This window comes from Rhinolophus ferrumequinum, chromosome 5, assembly GCF_004115265.2.
Source record: "Rhinolophus ferrumequinum isolate MPI-CBG mRhiFer1 chromosome 5, mRhiFer1_v1.p, whole genome shotgun sequence".
Classification (NCBI taxonomy): Eukaryota; Metazoa; Chordata; class Mammalia; order Chiroptera; family Rhinolophidae; genus Rhinolophus; species Rhinolophus ferrumequinum.
The window spans coordinates 77,805,136-77,829,664 of NC_046288.1; the positions used below are offsets into that span (position 1 = coordinate 77,805,136).

General features: G+C 40.7%; 1 protein-coding gene across 10 annotated transcripts in view; it reads left to right on the forward strand.

Moving 5' to 3' along the window:
* The window catches only part of LDB2 (LIM domain binding 2), a 346,005-nt gene that overhangs the window by 142,140 nt on the left and 179,336 nt on the right, over nucleotides 1-24,529 (forward strand). The window lies entirely within an intron of this gene.

Sequence of the window (24,529 nt, forward strand, 5' to 3'; positions counted from 1 at the left end):
CTGAGGCTTCTGTGGTTTATCAAATGTTATTCTCTGAAGGCCTATCCCCTGTATCTAGAAGTAGGATGAACAAGTCTGGAAACATGGGATAAATTCTGTAAGCTCCACATTGGACTAGCTGGGGATTGTTGTAGGAAAAAGAATTCAAACTCACATTGTGCAGCAAATGGGGCATTTATCCATTCGTGTGTCCACTCAGCGGTGTGTACTGTGTTCTGCTATGTCCTCCAATCTGCTTCTGCTCTGGAGGCAGTGAAGGAGACAGCTATGGCCTCTGCCCTCACAAAGTTTAGATGCTTCATTCTAGATTCTAGATAATTCTAGGTAGTTTAGACTTTAGATTCTCAAGGGGTAGAGAGCTAATAAAGTAAAGGTACACTTATTATTAATTAATTTGAGTTGTGATAAGAATGATGAGTAAAATATACGGGGTGCCACGAGAGCAAATCCAGGGGCTTAACCCAGTCTCTACTGGGGTGGCAGTAGAAGGCGGGATCAAGCTAAACCTGTCTGAGGAATGTGTAAAGGGTGAAAAAATATAGGAAAATAAATATACCAGGGAGAAGAGAAAAGAGACAGAGTGAATATAGGATTCTCATGTGTCTATTGGCAGACAGGGTGAAGAAGTTTCAGATTTGGATACAAAATCAACCTGGATTTTTTCCTATTTGATATTCGTATTTCACAGCTCACCTCTCTCCCTGGGTGTCTTTGGGGAATTAATTGATCCTGCCTTTCTGTGCTGTGACATGTGGCACACCCGTCTATTATGGCGTAGCTCTCCTAGTTCATGGTTATCTGTTTACAGGATGCTAGCTGGGACCTCATTGGAGATGTTCTCAGACAGTGATTATAACTTTTCATCTTTTCATCTCCAATACCTAACACTTTACCTGACACCACAGTTGGCACTAAATAATATTTGTCGAATGAATAAACTAGAACTAGTTGGAAATGATGAAAGTAAAATGTTGGTAGACCGTCATGCTTTAAAAGGAAGATCTTTCGAAATGTCAGTGTTGCAAACTGAAATAGTCCTGCTTTGGAGTGAGAGGCAGAGCTCAGCATCCCTGGAGGTGACAAAAGTCCCATAATTCTGTATATCTGAATGAAAACTAAAATAGAATTCAAAAAACTTGATTATAACTACTACCAATTATCAAATTATGTTTTTGATCCTGATTACTTGAGAAAGTTAATGAATTTTTTAAAAGGGCTTGATTTGGGTTCACGAGTAGCATTTCTGATTGGGAGAGTCTTTCCTGGCCATATATTTCTGAGATGTGCGGTGCATTTTGGTCTCATTACTGAATGTTACACTTATGGTGTAGAGGATAAGAGTTTTTTAAAACTATAAATAGGATACAGAGATTATAATACATTAAGGAGATAATTCCAAGTAATCATTAAGATGGAAAATCCTGTCAAACTATGAATGAAATATACCTGTAGGACAAAGTGAGGCATCAAGACAGACAGAATCATTGTGTCACTTAGTATAGAAAAAAATGCTTATTCGTGTATATCAATAAGAAGTAATCCAGAGTACAGTTCTCTGATGGCAGAGAGAAGCCCAGCAATCCCTGAGTTATACTACACAATTATCATATTAACATCATACAAAAACCAAACCAATGCAGAAAGTTCATGAGTAAGTGTCTGGTTTTAGCAGCAGTAAGGACATAGGATATGGAGGAACGATCAAAAGACCAGCTCACAGTATTTGAGGCCTAGTGAAATTGATCCATGGGCAAACAACAAAAGGTGGGAAAAGAACAAAAGATTAGCAATGTAGCTAAGAAACTGTTACCAGAAAATGCATCATGATAGACACCTACAAACCTCCAAGGCTCACAAGTGGTCTGTTTAAGGCAGTGTAAGACGGGAATATCACCAAATGTGACAAGATTAAAGAAGAGTTTAAATAGTTGGGCATCTGCTGGGAGAAGAAATGAGGAAAACTGTTTGTTAGAGAATTAAAAGCAAAGCTGATTTCTTTCAAATGGAAGATGTCATAGTTCACTGCTAATAAAACAAAACAAAACCAAGAAATATTTATTGAGGTCTTGTAATAAAATCTGTGGTATCTCCTGCCCATCTCCAATTCCAAGTTTTAAATTTTAAATTTCTTATTTCCATTAATCATATTAATTGAACAATGTTATCACATGATTCCTTTATTTCATGTATAAGGAACCTCTTTTATATAATCCAACAAATGAACACATGCTTTTACAGTGCATTTTAATTATAATTTTAAAAAGTATGATAATTTAAATTCAGATACAAAGTGCAATTTACTTCATGAAAAAATAAGTCGCTTTAGTGTATTTTAAAGTCATAACTTACCCTTTTTTTCTTTTCTGTTTTGTACTTGCTGTCTACTCCTTCTCCAAAAAATTGTCTGCAAAAGAAAATAATTTATATCATCAAAAAGAGTTTCAGAAATTGATAAAGTGGTCAAAATTTTGAGATTCTGCATTCTGAGTGAGCCCTAGCTTGGTTTAATTAAATAGAAGCCCAGTTGAAAATTCCATTTGGAAGAATTGTAATGCAGTCTCTTCCTTTCAAGTGTTCAAGCGCGCGCGCTCTCTCTCTCTCTCTCTCTCTCTCTCTCTGAATTAACTTTTAATTTCTTCTGCTGTCACAGTGATTTGGGGACAGATATTCCAAAATGATAGGGATTTTCCAATTTAGAAGAATTGGGTCTAGAATTTTTAGCTCTATCAAAGGACCCCAAATTACTAGAAATATCAACCAGCCTGAATTGAGATTTGCATAAACTATGGGTAAAGAATCCATGGTAAGAATTTATTCAGTATGGGGCTGCAAATGTTATTTCATCTATTTGCATATTCATTCATTCTGCACTTAACACTCCTAACATTTGTTCATTAATTTGCCAAATGTTCTCTGTCTCCTTATACTTAATACAGATGAACCAGGTTTTCACTTGCCTCTGAGGACACCTCTGGTAGCCTTAAAATTTTTCATAGATAGTACAAAAGCAAAAGTGTGTCTTTCCATTTGACAAAAGTAAACATGGATTTTGTATAGCAGAATACAAATTAATTTTATGTACTGTAGACTGTAGGAATAAACACCAAAAATTGTCAAGACTAAGTGATAGCGTTTAGTTTTGGGCAGTGCCATATGAAGGTTGCAGACAAATAATTCCCAGTGTTCCAGGTTCCTCGTATGTTTCATCATCACATGCTCTTCTTCCTCCTCTTCCTCCTCCTTCTTCCTCTTCTTCATTTAAAAACATACAACCATTTTGTCATTATTTTGGTCTTACCATGATGAAAGTTGTACCATCCTTTTGGGAGTGGGGAGATGGTGTGTCCAGAGATAGAGCTGGTGAGATTCCTGATAGTCTACCTGAGTGACATGTCCCATTTTCAGGTCCCTCCCAAATCACTGATCGCATCAGATTTTGATACCACTCGTTGGGTCTTCTAGATGGAGCCCCTCAATCATGTGCTTTTGACTCTATGTCTGTCACCTTCACTGCTAAACTTAACAAACTAAATTAAATGTGAGCTGGAGTCTGTGCAATGTGTGTGCCCGAGAGCCAGAGGGAGCGGGTAGGTAGAGGGGACCATTCTTGCCCAGAGCCGAGATTCAGGGCCACAGAGACTGGGAGGAGAGAAGGGGCTGTGGACAGGAAGCAGGAGGGTGGGCACGGTCTCCATATGCCATGGATGGTGTAGCTGGACACACACAGGCTGCCTCCCAGGGGCTGTGGCGCCATGCCTATACCTGCCTACCAGTCCAGCTCTTCTCTTACAAGGACTGAAGAGAGATGCAGAGAGGTAAGTGGAGGGGAACTCGCCCACTTCACCTGCAGAGTCATTTTGGGATTATCTTCTCACAGGTCCTCCAGGATCCTTCAGATCCCCCCTCCCTAACTCCCCCCAGGTCAGCGGACCGTGGGCGGAGCGGTACGGGACAGGAGGGGTACCTGGAGGCCTCGATGTGAACAAGCACTCACAGTTTGAGGTGCCACCTAGATACATCATCAGTCTCCCAATTTGAGGGATTATGACCTTTCTCATTCTTTTGTGTCCAAGTTACAGCATTTCACAACCTGAGTCCTTAGAAGACAAGAACAAGTTCTTCCTCATCTTGGGTGAGAAACAGTGAGACACATGAGGCATCTCAGATGGAGGCAACAGCCAGAGGGAAGGCAGGGAGAGGAGGGGGAACCTGAGGGGGCAGAGGGAGAGGGAAGGGGTTGGTCTGGAGAGGGCTGTGTACAGATGGACATTTCCATGTGGGCTGAGGTTAAGGTCGAAGACCAGTGCAACAATGCTTATTTGAAAAATTTTTAAAATGAAGTTTCATTTTATTCACTGCAACACATTTTGAACACTTGGCACTGTTCTAGGGATCAGAGATTCAATTGCTAAAAATTTTACAGATTAGTAGTGTTGCCATGTTCCTTCAATTTTCATTCATTCATTCACTTTCTCATTCACTTATTTACTTATTAACCAATAGGATTAAACATATAGTGGTTGCGTGAATTACCTCAGTGTTTGGGTTTTGAAACATCTTGCTCCAAAGATCTGACACAACTAGCCATTTTGTCAGCCATCATCATTACCATTACAGCCATTTAAAGAGAACCTACTATGAGCCACAGAGCAGGTTAGAAATAATCCGTAAAGCATCTCATCTATCGAATCTGCCAAACAACTCTAAAAAGGTAATTACTGGTCTCATTTCTCAGAGGAGAGAACTAAAGCCAAGTCAAAATTTGAACTCAGATTGTTTATTTTGTTCTCCCAGAATCCAAACCCTGTTCTCTTTTCATTGTGGCAGGCTGCCTCCCGAAAGATAAAGAGGGTCTTCTGCAGCTTCATCCCTAACAAGTACTGGGATTTTTATTTATTTTGTCTGTTACCACTAATAACAATATTTTTAAAAATAAGCCAATATGTGATGATAGTGTGAAAAGTAAACATGGTAATTAGGCAACATCAAAATGAAGTTAATTATTGCCTTGATGACTAGGGTGGTTTGTGTATAATAGTTAAGACAGCGTAAAGCATCAGATCGGAAGGCAGAACTTCTACAGGCTTGCCTTCCCACAAGGCAATGCTCATGTTAGTGGATGTCTGGAAAATGAGCAAAGACTGGATTCACTGGTGCCACACAAGGAATTTTCAGCCAGTGTTGCTGTTTCCACAGGGCTTTCTCTTCCATTATTTCATTATATCTCAAAGCTTCCCTTTGGGACAGGGAACTAAACAAACCCAAGTTGTAGATGCTTGGTTTTATAACCCAGTCATTCGCCGTCTCTGTCAGCAGCCAGATTCCCGCCTCCAGGACCGACTCCTAGATTGCATTTGTGCACCGTGTATTTGTCAAGAACTTCCGGGACTGCCCAAGAGTGGGATGCCAAGTATTCCTGTACAGTAATTGGATATTTGTTAATATTCATCTGAATTGTGCTGCCCACGGCATCTTCCCCAAGTTTCAATTTTATGCCACTCCAGTTCACCCTGTGAGTGACTAGATTAGATCCCTTTTTATTCCTACCTTGCATTATTATTAAAGGTAGGGAAATACGCTTCATCAAGGTAACAAGCAGCTTCATTTGATTTTGGACCACCTCTTTGTTGTGCTGTTCCATTTCACCCGAATGCTCCATCTAAGAAGGGGCCTGCGTCCGATGCTTGGCCTGGTTCATGGTTTCATTTTTATTTGTTCTGGTGGTTTTTAAAAATGTGTGTCCGGTTCCAGTCAAGGCTAGTTTTCCCAGCTTTGATTTGTGTAACATCAGCAGCTAACCCAGCAGATTACAATCACCCCCTGTGCCTTTCTCCCCAACCTTAAAAAGTCAGCCAATGCAGAGAAGCAGTAGCTAGAAGGAAGTGGATGGATTTGCATAATTTGGTTTTCTGAGTGCAGAGTGTTCATTTTTAACTTACGTTGGTTGCGCTTTGTTGCCAAACTCCTTTTCAGGGAAGACTGCATCTCCCCTCTGTCTCCCCCACCCCACCCCTCACACACATATCTTGGTTCCCAACAGCTGAGGCTTCAGATGTGTGTATTTGTCCAAACAGACGAGAAACCCTCTCAAAATACAACTTCCTGTATTAAGCAGTTTCTCACATTTCCCAATTTGACTTCTGTACAGAACCGTAGCTGGAGATGGTAATGAGTTTGCCATGGTGATTTCAGGTTTCTGTACTACATAAATCCTATTCTATTCATGCATAATAATTAAGGTTATTAATGAAGGACTGAATTAGTGGAAAAACAGTATACTGATCCACTGTGATTTGCTTGACGCAGGTTAATAATCATACATTAGGTAGCATTTGCAGCTTCCTTGGGCTCTGGAAGAGAACCTATGGTGGCAAAAAGCATTGTGATCAAATCCACACTAATGAAGTAACATTTGGAGCTCGGCAGGGGATAAAAAGGAAGGTATTGTTATTGTGAGTGCCACAGTATTGTCCTTTACCATTTTAGGGTGTACTGAAATGCATACGCAATAATTGTATTTGCATTTATAAAAGAAAGCTCCAACCAAGTCCGCTTTGAAAAGGCAAGGCTGGGAGGTGAAAATCATACAGCTGGGTGTCTTGAAACAACAGTTCTTTAGGGAGGGAGACTTTTTTTCTCTGTGCTGTAGGTTTGCATCCATAATAAGACAGATTGGAATCTGAGCAACTCGAGATTGATAGAATAAATTGTTTACACAAAATTGCTTTAGAGGAACGGATCTACTTTTCAAGGCACGGCCTCTGAATTCCTGCTGGGACATTCTCAGAATCTCACCCACAGCTTGAAAGGCCAACTGGGTGGGTTTTGGAAAGGGGGTTGGATTTGCCTCAGATAGCTTTGGATTTGTATTAGTTTGCTTTCCTGAAGTGAGTCCTTTGGAAGCTAGCAGACCCAGATGGCGGGGAGGGGGGATCCCTCAAAGAATGTTACCAGTTGGAGACAGTCTAGTCCAGACCAAAGATTTGGAAGTTGAAGCAGGCTGAGGCGGCTCCAGGGACCTTTTAGGAAAGTATGAGTATATTGATCAGCTCAGGCTGCTGTAACAAAACACTATAGGCTGAGTGCCTTGAACAACAGGAGTTTATTTTCTCACAGTTCTGGAGGCTGGAAAGTCCAAGATCAAAGTTCTGGCCATTTGGGTTCCTGGTGAGAACTCTTTTCCCGGCTTGTGGGTGGCTAGCATCTTGCTGTGTATGTGCACACTTTGTCTTTGTGTGCACACAGTAGGAGAGGAGAGGGACAGGTAAGCTGGCTGATGCCTCTTCTTATAAGGGTACTAATGCCATGATGAGGAAGGACCCCCTCTTTCTGACCTCTTCTAATCCTAATGACCTCCCATCTCCGAATGTCATCACATTGAGAATGATGAAGCTCTGATTAGGGCTGCTTCAGCATATGACTTTTAGGGCACTCAATTCAGTCCATAAGTAAATCTGTATGCCAGAAATTGGAATAGGCTTGTGGTAGGTGTCAAGTTGGCTGTATTGTTTTAATTGCATTCCAATCTATTGCATTTCATTCTATTTGAACCCATTCTATTCTGTTCCACCCCACCCTACTCCACTCCACTCCACTCTAGTGCAATAAATGTCTCTTTGAGTCCCACCCATGAGCCTTCTTCTTCTATGCATATCCTTTTCCTGTTCCTAGGTAATGCCTTTTGGTGGCCAAGAGCAATTCCCTTGTTTTCTTTCCCTCCCTCTCTCCAATTCCAGCTCCATTGTGGAAGCACTGGGAAAGCTTTGTCCAATAGACGTGAGTTGAAAGTCAGCTCTGCTTCTTACATTTCATTAGGCCTCAGAGACATCACTTGAACTGGAAGTCACAGTGTGCTTGACAGTCAATGGGGATAATTAAAAAATGATAACAATTAACAGAACAGGGCTTTGCATGTATGAGGAATGTCGCAGAACCAGGAATTTCGTACCTGGGAGCAGGCATTACCATCATGAATGACACACGACCGTCTTATCCTGTTGACTCCTTGGCCCAGGGTAGGAAGCTGCTCTGACAGAAGATGAGTCTATTGGATCAGGCTTTGGGCTCTGAAGTCAGTCTAGGTGAAATTAAATCCTGATTCTGTCCTATGCTTTAACATCTGGGTAAATGACTTAACCTCTCTAAGCCTCCATTTTTCATGTAGAAAATAAGATGATACCAATAGCCACCACCTTAGAGAGTTTGGGGGAGGAATAAAGGAGATAGTGTACCTGAAGTGCTTGGTTTGTAGTACATACTCTGTGAATATTAGCTATTATTATTATAAAAAATGTATAATGTGGTCAGTGGTACAGTTATTGAGTATCATGCCTGGCTCACTGGCCTGGCCATTGAGGATTCGAAGATGAAGAAGAGTCCTTTTCCTCATGGAAGTCACAGTGTCACAGATGAGAGAGGCATCGAGCCGAGATTAAGCAATAGATACTTGTAATTGTGATGGGGACTATGAAGCAGAGATTTCGGGCGCTATGAGGCCGTGTAAAAGGGACACTGAGACTCGGGCCTGGGGCCTGTGAAACGGAGACACGGAAGAGAAGGACTCTGGGCATCTCAGGAGCTAACTCTGATGCCGGAAATCAGGGGAAAAGGCGGGACAAAAGAGCCAAGAAGGATATAGGTAGTTCTTTCTGACATTGTTGGTCAGAATCTAGAATTCATCATACACAACACAAATGAAAACAGAATGGACCGGGGGGGTCCTGGATGCTGCAGAGCTCGTGCTGTTTTCGGCAAGAGATGAATGTGTTTCTCCAGGAAAAGCCAGGTCCTGAGAAAAATTGAGGAGGTGGTCTTGGTTATGCCGTGATATTAAACAGTGACACTGCCACTGTTTACCTCCCTCTCGAGGTGTTAAAAATTGGTGCTAATGATGAAACGCTTTGTGCAGTGGTGATTTCTAGAAAATTCCTTTCCAAAACAAAGGGGCCAAGTGTGCTCAGTGCCTGAGTTTTGTGTGCTCCTTCTAACGACGATGATCTATGCCCTGGAGAGAAAGGGAAGAATTTGAAATGATAACCGCTTTTAAACTCTATCAGCTTGCTCATGTGTCGGGCAGTAGTGTATTTTTTCTTTTCCTTTCTTTTCTTGTTTATCAGCTTTTCAACCAAAACTTCATTTGATTTGTGCAGGGAGGTGTATAATAGGGGAGGCCAGTGAGCTGATTTTTATAGAGTCCGTTCGTAGCTTAAACAAAGATGGGGGATTTGGAGAATAAAGGCGTCCTGAAATACAGCAGATTATGCAGCTTTATTTTTCAGAGATTTGCTAATTCCCCTCCTCCCGCTCCTGCTTGTCGGCTGAGCTGGTGTGTTTTGTATTTTTCCTTTCTCCTGCCATTCCAAGAGAAAAATGGTAAGTTTTAAACTTGAATTTTCGACTGAATTTCCTGTAACCCATGAGCCGATGGGTTACCTGGGCCGATCCTCTGTAAGCATATACGTGTTCCCCCTAAACAGCGGAGCCTTGTGATAAATAATAGGATAAATGAAGGCTGAACTTATAAAGCCTCTTTTAATACGAGAAGCATAATTCACAGCATGAGCAGAAAGGGCTAGAGGGTTTGTGTTTGTAATTCTAACATGAAAGATGAAGTTTGCTTTGAAATGTGAAATAATCTGAAATACAGTAAGAAAAGGGAAGCGCTGGAATTTTCTGTGAAGCAATGACTTTTTGCCTTTTCTGTGTAATTCAGGGGCTTGTCATCCATATTTTCAGGATCGGCTGATAATAACACGGACCATCTTTCATGCATTAGCAGACCATGGGTCCATACTCAAGTCCTCCCTGTAGAAAAGGGATCTCATTTGATTTTTAAATGTGGATTTAATTTCTTGACAGGGTTTTTAGCACTTTATTTACACGCCAAGCCACTGGGGCCAAAAGAGCTACAGGGCTGCCTCGTTTTAGAACTCTCTCTTCTCCTTGATTTGTTCATGAGAGCATTACTTTCTCTCAGTCTGCCATTTAACAAATATTTATTGTGCTCACATCTTGCACAAAGCCGTAGCTGTTGAGGGATACAGAGATGCACGTGATAGGGCCCCCTGCCCTCAAAAGGCGGCCATTCAAGGGGTAATCCATACAGACTGATGTCCCAGGGTGATTTTATGTGGTGGCAGCTAGCAATTACATCAATATGAAGCCTAACTGCATTACATTAGTTATTGTGCTCTTGGATAATAATGCTTCCATCACAAATATATCATTAACTATTAATGGTATAGTCAGTGGACATGTGGTCTCTACAAAGACTACTATATATATTATGTGTGTGTGTGTGTGTGTTTGTGTGTGTGTGTGTGTGTGTGTATCATTGGCTGTCATTAAGCTGTTCATATAAGCAAAACAGAATTATGGTTTTTCCTTCTTGCCTTGCTAGTTTTTGAGTATTTGGACATATTTCAAGTCAGTAATAATTCTTCATCTGATACTTGATACTGTACTGTTTAACTCTCTCTCTCTCTCTCTCTCTCTCTCTCTCTCTCTCTCTCTCTCTCTCCCCCTCTTTCCCTCTCTCCCTCTTTTTCTCTCTCCTCTCATATACTACAATGCAAAGAGTTTGGGTAAGCTTACTTCTTTAAGCCTCTTGTAGCAGGCTCCACTTCTGACAGGTCTTCTTGCTTGAAGGATTTGCCCTGTCTCAGCCCCCAAGTTTCCCCTGCTTTTCTATTTAAACATGTTTCATTGTTTATTCCTCTTACCGCACATTGTGCCATGCTTCTTTTCCTTCTCCCCTACATCCCATCTCTTTCTTCTTTTATATATATCTATTTATTATAGTTTGAGGACTGTTGTTTTAAGCTCTCCTGCTACATAGCTCAGTTTAGATGTGCTGTACCAATTCGGATGTTGGATTATAAGAGTGAACTTGATAACTGTCGTACACCATGAGAGTAGGATACTTCACCTGAGTGAATGGGCACATGATACTAATAAAACAATCTATTTAATTCAATCCAGAATCACTTTTTCACATTTATATTTGTTCATTAGTGATGATATCTCTATTATATTTAGACATAGAGTTCTGTTATATTTAAGACATTTTGTTTCATTGTTTTAAAATTCTATTATTATGTAAAAGTATGGGAATGTGAAACGAGGTAGAGAACTGTTATAATGAAACCGGTCTTGAGTACATTGAGGTATAAACCACAGTAATGGTCTATAATACACTCTCCACATTTTTGTATGTTGGAAATGTCCTTCATAAAGGTTTTTTAAATTATTATTATTAGTTTCAGGTGTACAAAACAATATAATCGTTAGACATCCATGCCCTTCACAAAGTGATAACCCCCCCCCAATCTACTATCCCTCTGTCATCGTATATCGCTGTTACAGTTCCACTGACTCTCTTTCTTATGTTGTACTCCACATCCTGTGACTATTTATATCTATCTATCTATCTATCTATCTGTCTATCTATCTATCTATCTATATTAAATTATAGTTGACATTCATTATTATTCAGCTTCAGCTTCAGGTGTACAGTGCAGTGATCAGGCATCTACACCATCCCTGAAGTGGTCTCCCTAATAAGACAAGTACCCATCAGATACCCTACGAAATCTTTGCAACATTATTGATTATACTCCCCAAACTGTCTTTCGTACCCCCGTGGCAATTTTGTGGTTACCAATTGTGCTTTCTAATCCCCTCACATTCTCCCGCATCCCCATCCCCCTCCCATCTAGCAACCCTCAATTTTTTCTCTATATCTCTGAGACTATTTCGATTAGTTTGTTCATTTATTCTATTCTTTATATTCCACATATACGTGAGATCGTATGTTATTTGTCTTTCTCCGTCTGACTTATTTCACTTAGCTTAATATTCTCTAGATCCATCCATATCGTTGCAAATGGTAAGATCTCATTCTTCTTTATGGCCGAGTAACACTCCATTATATAAATGTACCACCGTTTCTTAATCTAGTCACCTACCCATAGGCATTTCGGTTATTTCCATGTCTTGGCTATTGTGAATAGTGCAGTAACATAGGGGTGCATTAATTTTTTCGAATTAGTGTTTTGGATTTTTCTGGATAGATACTAGTGGAATTGCTGGGTCATAAGGTAGTTCCACTTCTAGGTTTTTGAGATACCTCCATACTGATTTCCATCCATCTCCTTATTCTTTTAATTAAGCCCCCTCATTCTTAAGTATAAAATTAAGCAGAAAACACAACTTTCAGAAATCCATAGATTCCCCCAGAGGAAATCTTTGCTCAACTCTGCAGGATGTAGTGAAATGAGTCCAGTCTGGCCATGGCTGATCCTATGGCCTTGAGAATGTTTAGAAAGTAAGCCTTTCTGAGCTTCCATTTATTTATCTGTAAAACGTGGGCTAGGTACCAATCAGGGCTTCCTCCCACATTTGCATTCTACTGTTATATGTCTATCCATTTAATTAAACAGGATCTGCCTCCACTTTAGCAAGCAGACAAAGAAATGCAAAGTGAAGACTTAACCAAACTTTGGAAGTTAGAATATCTAATGTTAGGACAGGAAGAGTGCACAGCTGGGCAAAATTAGCTTGAGGGAGATATGAGGAAATAAGTAGTGGGTATTGATAGGACGAAACACATATTCCATACATGGCTGGAAGGTATCCCTCTTTAAAAGGAAAATGTTATCTCCTATGTTTGAAAAATAATTCAGGATATGGGAGGGGACAAGTCAGGTGAGGTGTTCCTTGAACAAAGTGGTTCTGAGATACATCTCAAGGCGTCTTCCCACCAACGGGTCTTCCCAGTTTACAGAGAGCGGTGTGGAGAGCGTCTTAGCACGAACACAAACACCGTCAGCCTCTGCTTGCTTTATACTATAGACCCTGGTATACCAGCCTGTTAGTTTGGAAATTGCCAGCATGTTTCTTCTTTTCTAGAACTTTCCCGGCTCCTCCCCTGGGGGAACCACCGGCTTACACTGCCTTTTTGCTTCTGTCTTCTGGTGAGCTGGCACTTGGCATTCTCTTTGGGTCAATGAATCAGGAAACTGCCGCTGGGAGTTTCTGTCTTACTTACTGGTTCTGCTTCTAAGCTCCCCCAAGAGGCAACTGAGCCCCCATGCCCATCGTTTAAATACATTTCAGTTGATTTATTAATCTGTGCAGTTACTTATAAAATAACTTGCCATCAAGCCACCTTAATTATGACATTTTTATAAAGCAGCCTGACCCACATTATGTAAACATTGTTAAAAAATAATTATACACACACACACCTATAATGTACATAGGTAATTTCCGTGTTCCAGATTTCTTAGTGTTACAGTCTGTTTAAAGCTTTTGAAAGAGACCCAGTCTTTTGTGGAAAATGTGCAAAGATGGATTCTGGACTGTTTTGTCATCTGCTGAATAGTTTTTTCTCTTTCTTTGCTTCAATTCTGACCAACATTCAAAGACACCCTGAACAGCCAATAAACACACATTATAGGTAAGGACTGATTGGTTGTGAACAGCCACAGGCTGATGTCCCTCCCCTTAAAGCCTTCCTCGCAGATAATATCTGGGGATTCCACTAAGGTGGTTTAAATAGTGGCTTCTCATTGTCCGCACTTTGTGTAATGTGGGTGAACATTTCCTGGGAGTTGTGCAGCTCGCCGATGGTGGACTCTCAATACTCATTTGGATTTGAACAAGTTCAAGGAACTTCCTCCTGCTGCTGCAGTTTTGTTTTTTTTTTGCATCCTTTTGACCTTCTGTTATTTTCCATCTGTTAAAATAGAAATGTATTTATTGAGTACCTGCCTATACCTGGTTCATTCACAAGTACCGTTGAATTTCACCTTTACCACCACCCTAGTGGTCTGGAATTACCAGCGGCCTTTGTTAGGGGAGCACCCACCTCAGAGAGGTTGTCCCTTGTCCCAGGCCACGCACACAGCAGGTGAGTGGTGGAGCTGAGTTCAAACACAAGGTTTTTTACTCCTAAATATAGTGTGTTTTTTATCTAAGAGAGAAGTCTGAAAATTAATTTTTAAATAAAATTTAAAAGTTTTTATAAAGAGTATATTTAAAGAAAAGTGTTAAACAATAGTTTACTGATGATGTATGATGAGCTATAAATATACACACACAATTATATATATACATGTATGTATACAGAAAGATATTTCATATATTAATTACACACCCCAGCACCAACCAAATGAGAAAAGCAGCAAAGGCTGTTTATTCAGAGCCTGCTCTAGCAAGGGAGTCAGCTAGTCAGCTCCCATCACTTGGATTTGGCCAAGATTCCAAGGCAGGTAGAGGAGTGGGAAAGCTTTCTAGTGGAGACGGGGCGGTTTCAGAGGTGCCCTGTTAGGGACTCTGGAGGTAGGAGAACTAGAAGTGAGGCATTCGATGTGCTTAGTTACAGACACATCATCTGGCTTTCTCTAATTGGACCTAAGTTGGAAGTAAGGACAAAACTTGGCCGAGTAATCAATTATTAGTCAAGTCCAGGCCAATTTAGACCAATTGTTACAGAAGTTACTGTTCAGCTTTCTGGATTGTCACTAGAGATAGCAGTCTGACTTCCTGCAGGTCTGACTTAGGGCTGGCTAGCTTCCTGGGTTTATTGTAGATAAGGGATTGGGTTCCAGAGCAGATTGCTGTGGGAAATTTGTGGGTTAAGTTCAGTTTTTATGTATGGTCTGACCGTTGTCCATTTGTGTATTCAGTTTCTCTCTCTCTCTCTCTCTCTCTCTCTCTCCTCTCTCTCTCTCTCTCTCTCTCTCTCTCTCGCTCTCTCTCTCTCTCTCTCTCTCCACACACACACACACACACACACACACACACACACACACACACACACAATCTGTCTTCCATCCACACAGGTAGACATTTAGATATTTCATGTACTAGTTAATGGCTTACCATTACTGAAGTGTATGCCAGTGACCAGGTAGCAGTGACCTTGAATTCCCCAAGAAGCTGTTCTGTTTCTTCTATATGTGGACAAGCACTTGCAAAAGAGAGAACAGGACAAATGCTGATGACGATTGGAGTTTCTGATTTCTCAGGCAGAGTAAGCAGACCTCCGACGTCTCCTCCTTCTACCCATGACATGTTTCCGTTATCATTTTATACCTCTGAACTTCTCCTGCCTCGAAAATGAAAACCCTAGTAGCTATCAGTTAACTAGCGACGAGAACAAGGCGACCGTGCACGGGGCAGTACCAGCTAAGTGCTCACCCTCCTGGGAAAGCTTCTCTCTGGATTCATTAATGTATGTAACGTTGAATGTCAGATTTGACAGCGGGCGTGGCCTCAGACTTGGACACCGTCCGTCCAAGTCATGCTTTGGGTTTGCTAAGTAATGGGACCGGGGAGAGCCAAGTGGTATTGACATGGCTCAGGAGGTACAGAGGCGTCTCCCAGGGGCGCTGACTAGGCGTGACAGCCTTGCCACAGCCCAGCTCAGGGTGCACCCCAGGCATGGGAAACTTGAAACGGGGTCTCTGAGTTCACTGCTGACTTTATTCACTCAGCGAGCACGTAAAGCACTTCTCCTACTTGCCAGGTCCTGTCCCTAAGGGCTCAGGGGAACTAGACAGGAGTCATGAACTTGGGGAGTGCACAGAAGACAGATCCTCAAAATACAACAACCCCGCTGCCTGCGCTAAGGTGATTCCCCCCACCCACGTGCCCCCTAACTCCCCTGTAGCCAGTGCACCCATTTTACTCATACAGCCTCTTAGTGTTTGAACATAAGTACCCAAATGTCACAGCAAAGAAATGAGCTCTACAGCCAAGTGGCAGTTTTCCTAACATTTCTTAGGAACATTTATATTTATAAAAAGAGAGGCCAGAAAACTGACCAGAGATGGACTTTAGGTTGTCAGCCCAATGTGTTGCATGTACATTTATTGCTATCATAGGAAATCCCTTAGAGAGCATTTTTAATATTTGTGTGATAGCAAGTATTTTCTTCATTCCTTTTCATTCATCGACAGTCTTTGATTGGCTGCGTTGTGCTAGGCACCACTGGAGGCGTTGAGGGTAGAGCAGCAGATGAAAGAGTCTGACTTTACGGTGTGTTCATTTGAATGGAGTAGAAACAGGTTATATTGAAATTCCTTTGTCCTGTTTCAGCCACGAACAAGAAGAGGTGGCCCGTGGGGAAGGGCTGGGTATTGGGGTGCTGCCTTACTACAGGTGGTCAGTGAAGGGTTCTCTGACTCACTGGCATTTCAGCAGAGATCTGAAATGAGTCATGAGGACCTGAGTGAAGGGCCATGCCGGCACAAGAAAGTTCAAGCTCTTGAACATAGGGCCAGAAGAATACAGTTTGAGGGCATGGGCAGCAGGGGAAGGGGGGCGGGTCATTGTCATACCTTATCATTAAATATTCTTTCCCCCTCAAATTGTGTCACCATTGGGAAGTGTCTTAATACCTATGCAGCTTATATGCTATTAAATAAGCCTTATAAATAATTATCATATCCGTTGAACACCTATCATGTTCCAGCTTCTGGGGTCACACAATGGTGGACAAGTCATGGTCTTGAACTACAAGACTTAGCAGCTTCTAGTAGGTGAGAAAGTAGGTGAGAAAGGCAAGCTCATGGTAGTATCACGATGTGATGAGTGCCAAAGCCAGGACTGAAAACACTGTTTGTCTCACTTAGGACATACTGACATATATGCCTAGGGCATAGCAGAGATGACATTTAACCTGGGTCTTGAAGGAGAAATATTTCTTCAAATGGACATTCCTTCCGAAGCTAGTCTAGCCCTTTAAAATTTTCTGTTTAATATCTATTTTTGCTATATTGTAGAATCATTGAATACAAAGAGCTAAAATATCCTGGGAGAACATCTCAGCTAGAACACATTTTGCAGCGGAGAGTTTGTCGCTTGATGGTGAAGAGTGTTGGTTGGAATCTTAGTTGACCCCACATGTGACCCTGCCTTGGTCAGGTTACTTTCTATGCCTTATTTTTGTCACCTACAAAATGGAGTTACTAATGGTACCTTCTTTATCAGGTAGTAGGAGGATTAATGAGTTACAATGCAGAGGTGCTTTTAGAAAAGTAACCAAGACGTAGTGTAAAACGGCTTTCAACAAGTAGTAGCTGTTGCTGTGAAAAGGAAACTGAAGCCCAGAGAAGTTAAGCTGTTTGCCTGCTGTCTCATAGCTAATTACTGACAGCCTTGAATTAGAACCCAAATCTACTCTGTAGTCCAGGAGTCTCTTCTGAACACAGCATTTCATTCTGCCTTGAACTAGTTTATGGTGTTTTATTTTTTATTTCAGCAAAACAGAAATGAAGACGAAGCTTTTTCTCATTTTGTTGAACCATGCTTCATGGCTTAAGTAGTGAACACAGTTGATTCATATTTTATCTCTAGTTCCCTAAAATTCTAAGGTCACCGTCCTTTCACTCTCTAGCCTCATGGCTTAGACCAACTAGAAACGAATGGGCCTACAATCCAACCCTATAAAGAGAGCAAATGCAGAATTTCGGGGTCAAGATAAGACAAGGAGCCTTGCACTGTGGGTACAGTTGGTGTGAGCTGCTTTTATGATGCAACATACTTTTCATCTATGACAAGGCCATTAGCTTCACAACTTAGATTTGCTAATCCATATGTGGGGGAAGCATTTGTGTGCAAGAATTTTGCCCTTTTCTGCCTCAGGTAGCCTGAACTTTAGAGAGTTCAGGGGAAATTTAAAACATATATATTGATACTAATCCTTATTTAAGAATTAAGAATTCTTCATTAAGAATTCTGATAAATTTAATCTAGAGATTTAAAAACAGAGAGACCAGAATTCTATCAAGGAAGTAGGTACTTTTTTAAGTCATAAGTCACCTTTTGATCATGGAGCAAATGGGGCCAAATTAAAAAAATGTTTGAGCCCTAATCTGGTGTTTTAGGTTTACTCCAACTATCAGTGGATAATTAAGAATTGACTCTGATTTAACTTGTATTTTTTTGAGTGTCTGTTTATAGATCTTTGTGGTCAGCCTTGTGGGCGGCCACAGAGGAAAAGATAAGGGTCATTGATTTATTTACAATTTTGCAGAAAAGTCCACACATGCATATACTCAGTCATTTGAGGACAGTTTTATCAGCAGTTTAAAAATGACATGATGCAGACTAAGTCTAAATTACCAGAAGACAGTTTTGGAATAAGGGAGTATAGCGTTTGTCATCTTTAGCTGCCATCCAATGCTGAATTCCCTCCCTAACTTTCCTGTCAAGTGATTTGAACTTGGGCTTGCAAACCTTGACAGATGGAGAGCTTCCCATCTCTTGGATCCGCGGAGGTGATCTATAAGTGGCTCTCGTGCTCAGGAAATTCTTCCTTACATTGAGAAGAATCGTGCCTTTTTATAATTTATACCCATTAAATAAGATAATGAATTCAAAGATCTTGGTCCTTTGGTGATCGGTGGTAATTTCTTAGTAAATGTTAATTATTAGCAGTATTACTATTATTGTCTTACAACTAGTAGATGAAAGGCTATGTTACATTGTTTATTGATGGTGTGTATGGTTAAAGCTGCTTAATTAAGTCAATGGGGATCTGACAAAGCCAAGAGCCATTTGACTTAGAGTTTTGTTGGTTACCATGATGCTAGTATTAATAGTTCGGAGCTGAACTCTGTCTCTGGATACAGAGATTTGGGTTTGAATCCAGGAGTATCAGCCAGTGTTCACCCAAAGAAACAGAACCAGTAGGAGATATAGATTGAGAAAATTATTGCAAGGAATTGTCTTACATGATTGTGGGGACTGGGTCGGCAAATCCAAAAATTGCAGGCAAGCCCACTGGGAGGGCAGACTGGCACTTTCAGGCATGAGCCAGTGCTGCCGTTCACCGGGGTAATTTCTTCTTCCTCAGGGGACTGTCAGCTTTGCTCTTCAGGCCTTGCAACTCATAGAAGCAGACCTGCCCAGACTAGCTAAGATATTCGCCCCTGCTTCAGTGATTATGGACTTTGCTGACATCTGTACCTTCTTAGGGCCACCTACGTTAGTGTTTGGCTGAATTACTGGGGGTAGAGCCGAGACAAATTAACACAGAAAACTGCTGTCTCCCCAGGCTTCACCATTGACTCTAAACGACCTTGAGTGAGCTGTTGAACCCCTCTGTGCTTAATTGTTCTCACTGTGAAAGAAGGATTATAATAGCTGGAGTCTAATGAATGACAGGAAGATAGGTATTTAAATTGGCTTTCTTTTTTTTTTTGCATAATTCAGTGGTTTTTAGTATATTCACAGATAATGTGCAAACATCACCACAGTCAATTTTGGAACATATTTATCACCCCCAAAAGGAACCCAGATCCATTAGCAGTCACCCCCAATCTACTTTCCGTCTCCATAGAGCTGCCTATTTTGAGCATTTCACATAAATGGCTGAACCTTGAAAACAGTATGTTAAGTAAAAGAAGCCAGTCACAAAGACCGCATATTGTTTGATTCCATGTGTGTAAATTGGCTTCCTATTTTGCTTAGAATAATCCCCAGGATCTGTATCTGGTTGGTTTTTGCTTCAAGTTATTTGGTATCACTGAACTTCAGTTTCCTCATCTGTAAAATGGGGAGAACAAGAATATCTACCCAGTAGTACTGTGAAGAGTGAGGGAGAAGTTAAAATTTCAAATCACTGGAAAATTATTATAACAGTCAACTCTTAAGGAACAGTTACTCTGAGCAGATGCTGTTATAAATGCATTACCTGCATCACCTCACTTAAGAGCAACAGTAAACATTACTCTCAGTAACATTATTAACTATAAATGTAAATATGATCATCTTAATGGACAAAATTTAGCTCTAACCTCCACGGACCAGGCGCAGGAAGGATGGAATTCTAGGACACTTTAGCATCCTTAAAGAAATCAATGGGATAGATGAAGGAGGATGGGATATTTATTACACTTTAGTTTTTCGGCATCAATCTCTTTTTTAAACCACTTTATTGAGGCATGATTGACATGCAAAAAGCTGTGCATAATTAACGTATAAACACGATGAGTTTGGACATAAGTATGTACCCATGAAGTCATCACCATCGGCTTTGCCATAAACATGTCCATCACCTCCAGATGTTTTCTCCTGCCCTCTTTAATTTTTATTATTAATTTTTTTAAGAACACAAGATCTGTCTTCTTAGCAAGCTTTTCAGTATACAATAGAGCACTGTTAACTCCAAGGTCTACACTGTGCAGGCGATCTCTGGGACTTACTCATCTTGTATGACTAAAACCTAGTACCTTGGACAATTGAGGTCAATATCGAAGTGATTTTGACGCTGCAGAGGCCGTAACCAAGACTCAGGGCTAAAGGCGTACTCGTCCTCTATGGAACCAACACAATGGAAATGAAATTATTTTGACTAACTTCATCGATCTTATGAATATATTCTCTCAAAGCTAATGAACCCACCATAGTTCTTTGTAGGCACTTTCTTTATAACCAAAGAGCATGGCTCCCCGTGGCTGACCCTGTCTCCTGCTGAATTACTCCAGCCTTCTCTGAAGGGTGATCCACAACTTGAAGTAACAGAGTGATAGTGTGAGAATCGATGCAAACCGCTGACTCATATGTATGTCAAGAAGAAAGAAAGAAGGAAAACTAAGCAGTTCATAAAGGTCGTTTAACAACAGATTGGCTGCTCTGTGTTAAAACCTTTATTTTTCTTTTGCATTTGGTCATAAACTTTCATATTATAGGTTACTCTTTCTTATATACCTAGTTATTTTGAGTTTCAACTGGCACAGTTTGCTTCAATATAAACAGTAGGTTCTGGAAGTGTGCCCAGCAGTGTTTGGCAGTTTAATCACCATAAAGTGTCAGTAGGGTCACTAGTGAAAGTGGTCTACAAATATTCTTTTAAGAGCCATAGATACATGTTTGTTATCTCTCACTCTGACATTTCCGAGAGCATGTTCTGGGGAGCACTGATTCCATGGGGTATGAATAGCTGCTGCATAAAAAATTCCAATATGATCAAGTACGTTTGGGAAGGACTGGTTTTCATCCATTAAACTAGGTTCTTGGATGCAATACCTCATGTGGCTTTTAATATGTGAAGATCTGTCGTGAATCTCTAAGATGGAAAGAAGGTATTCAGTGATCTCCAAATTGAGTTGATTATCCCCTTCTTCCCCCACCCTCTGATGTTTTCCTCAAGGCATGATAATCTGCAGAGTATACTTTGATTGATGATAGAGTGGCCATTCGGTCAGTGACTACACATATACAAACTGGCTGCCTTGAATATGCAGATCTCATTTTTTACCCATGTGTCTTATGTCTAAAGATTATCAGAATAGCATTTGGTTTAAAGCCATTTAAAACTTTTAGACTCAACCTTATCTTGGAAATTCTTTTAAACTATTTTCATTTCCCCATTTCATTACACTACACTCAGCTTGTTAAGTGGATTCAATAACACACAAAGAAAGAAATATATGTTACATGTACATAATTACATATTACATTTTTTTCGCTTCTAGAATGACAGTTCCTTGAGGACAGGACCCATGTCCTATTTTCCTTCATTTCCTTTATTTCTCTGGTCGCTGGTACAATGCCCAGCACCCAGAAGAAGCTGAATAAATAATTCTCTGGTGGGTAAATGAATATGCACCACTACCAATTCCTTCCCCCACAAATTCACCTTTATCAGTTTTTTCCCCCAAGGGCGACATGTTTCCTATTTATTTGCATTTTTTAGTTTACATGGGTATCTTTTATTAATTCCTCCATTTCCACATTTTGAAAGATTTTTGTCTACCAAACTGAATGTATTACATAACAATGAACTTGTTTTTCCTTTGTTTGCTATTGAAAGATAGAGCTTCTGATTGCAGGTGATAAGCATTGCTATTACCACTGAGCTTCTAAGATTCCTGCCTAAAGCAAAGAAACTTGATATTTTAGTTAATGTTGGCAGCCATATTTTGAGGAAAATCTGATGTGTTCTAGATGCTCTGGGCCTCAGAGGTCCCCATTACGGTAACCTTTATGAATACTTGCAGGGACAAATGCACAGGAGGAATCACCCCTGTGATCATTTGGGCAGAACACCAAGCAACACAATCCGTGCTTTCAAGGGGAGGGGTGTTTATCCAATAAGAGTTTTGCATATAATAGAAACATCCTAGTAACTGAACGTAAAATGGTCACATGGATTCATTGTTCATTTGTAGGGCTGTAGGGTAGCTAAATGCCTATGCGTCGAAAACTTACAGAAGGAGTTTTGATAGGACTATTAAGATTCTTAAAGTATGCATTTTAATCATAGTTTGGGATCATTTTTCTTCCTTTGGGAAAACTTCCCTGCCAGTGTAAGCAAGTCAATGAATAATGACTCAATAGGCAGCTATTTGCATTACCCAGGACTTCTCTAGGATGCAGCTAGTGTGCACAGGGATGGGCAGGATATGTTTTGCATTCAAGATAACAATCCAGTTTTCTCCAGCTAACACCCAATTAACCAGGCCTGCTTTTTCTGGCTTTCGGAATTACCAGAGCTATTGTTCCTTCTGCTGAGTCATCTCCTGTGGACCTATTTCCAGTCCTAGCAGAAAGGGAACTGGGAAAAAGAGCAAAATGGATCTAGTCATCATCGTCTTCTTTCGTATCACTATTAGTTGCCACCAGCTTTGGCAAAAGTGAAGAAAGTGAAAATTTCAACTATGGTTTGGTTCTTATCTTAGGCTTCCTTTTCTCCACAGGAACTGTAATCAACTATCACTTTGAATAATTTGAATATCAAGAAATATCTAATACATACTTTTAGGCAAATGGGGAGCAGAGAGCTTTTCTATATTGGTTTTTTTCTCAGTTACCTTTAGCTCAAAATACTCCTTCTGTGTAAGTGGCAAATTTTAGAGTGGCATATTCCACTACCCTTCAAGTATTACTACCCAGGAAGGACAGGGACCCAGCCAGTAACTCTGTCTTCAGTGAACCAAGAGTTGTGATTGGATGTCCTACCTGCCACTCAGTCTTCCCAGACGAGGTTATAAAAAGGTCTAAAACAGCTCCTCATTTCCATGCACCCATGTTCCTTGCAGCAGACTCCTGCTTATGGGTTGAAACTTAGTGATTGCCCCCATGCCCCCTCAAAAAAATAATAATAAAGTTGAGGAAGTCTTCCTAATGAGAGAGAGGAAGAGGGTGAGAAAATTTCAGACAGGGCTGAAACTCGTGTGGTAATATGTGAAAGTTACATTATGTTTTTGTTTTGGATGTTGTTTTATTAATAGAGGAAACATGGATAAGAGAATTACCCTCTGTCTGGTCTCACATCTTTGTTGCAGTCTTGATTTTTTGCTTTATTGCTAGTTGTAATCTAATCCCAAATTAGGCCTAGTTTAGAGACAAGCTATTTCTGATTTTGGCCAGGGCCTAATAAAATCTTGTTGGCATCTGTTCCTTGGTGTCCAACACAGAGTCTGTGACATTGCAGGCATTTATTCATTTAATAAATATGTAGTGAGTGCCTACTGTGTTGTTTGTGAATGAATGAATGAAATTTAATAGAACCTATCATCTACTTGAAGTTGGAACTTCTGTGATTATGTCTAGATGGTAGGCAGCAGGTAATCGTTGTTTGAGTGATTCTCTAGAGATATTCTGCATGCCTGGCTTAATAGCTGAGTAACTAGGGTCAGTTAGTCAACTTCTGGTTTCTCATTTATAAAGTGCATACAATACAAGCTTTTACCACATAGGGTTTTTGTGTGGATTCGATATGACAATATACCTGAAGCACTTAGAAACACATTGGGTGCATAGTAAATCTCACTAAATATGAACAATTTGTTAAAAGATTGATTCTGTCCCCAGAAAGATATGCCCAAGCCTTAACCCTCATTACCTATGTATGTGACCTTAATTGGAGACAGGGTCTTTGCAGATGTAACTAAATTAAAGATCTCTACATGCGATCCTCCTGGATTTAGATGGAGTCTTAAATCCAATGACTGGTGCTTCTACTAAAGAAAGGAGAGGGGTATTTGAGACACAGAGTGGAATAGCCTGGGAAAACCGTGTGAAAACAGAGGCAGAAAGTGGAGTGCTGCATCTCTAAGCCAAGAAAAACCAAGGATTGACAGCGCCTCCAGAATCCAGCAGAGGGGATGAAGCAGATTCTCCCTCAGAGTATCCAGAAGGAACCAATCCTGCCAAAATAGTGATTTTGGACTTCTGGCTTCCACAACTGTGAGGGAATGAATTTCTTTTGCTTTAAGCCACCCAGTTCGTGGTAATGTTACAGCAACCAGAGGAAACCACTACACTGTTCCGACTGTACGGAGAGGAATCAGGCTTTGTATCGTTATTATCCTTGGCCTTCTCCCCAGTACCTAATAGGCTTCCCAATTAATAGGCTGGGCTATTTCACAGACTAAAGTGGACGAAAGCTTTTCAGCTAGAAGAGACTTTGGAACCCACCTACTCTAATCTTCTCATTTTCTGCCGAGAGAGGAGATGGGCTCACCCAAAGCCACGCAGACAAGTGGTCCGGCAATAAAAGGGTCCAAAGTGC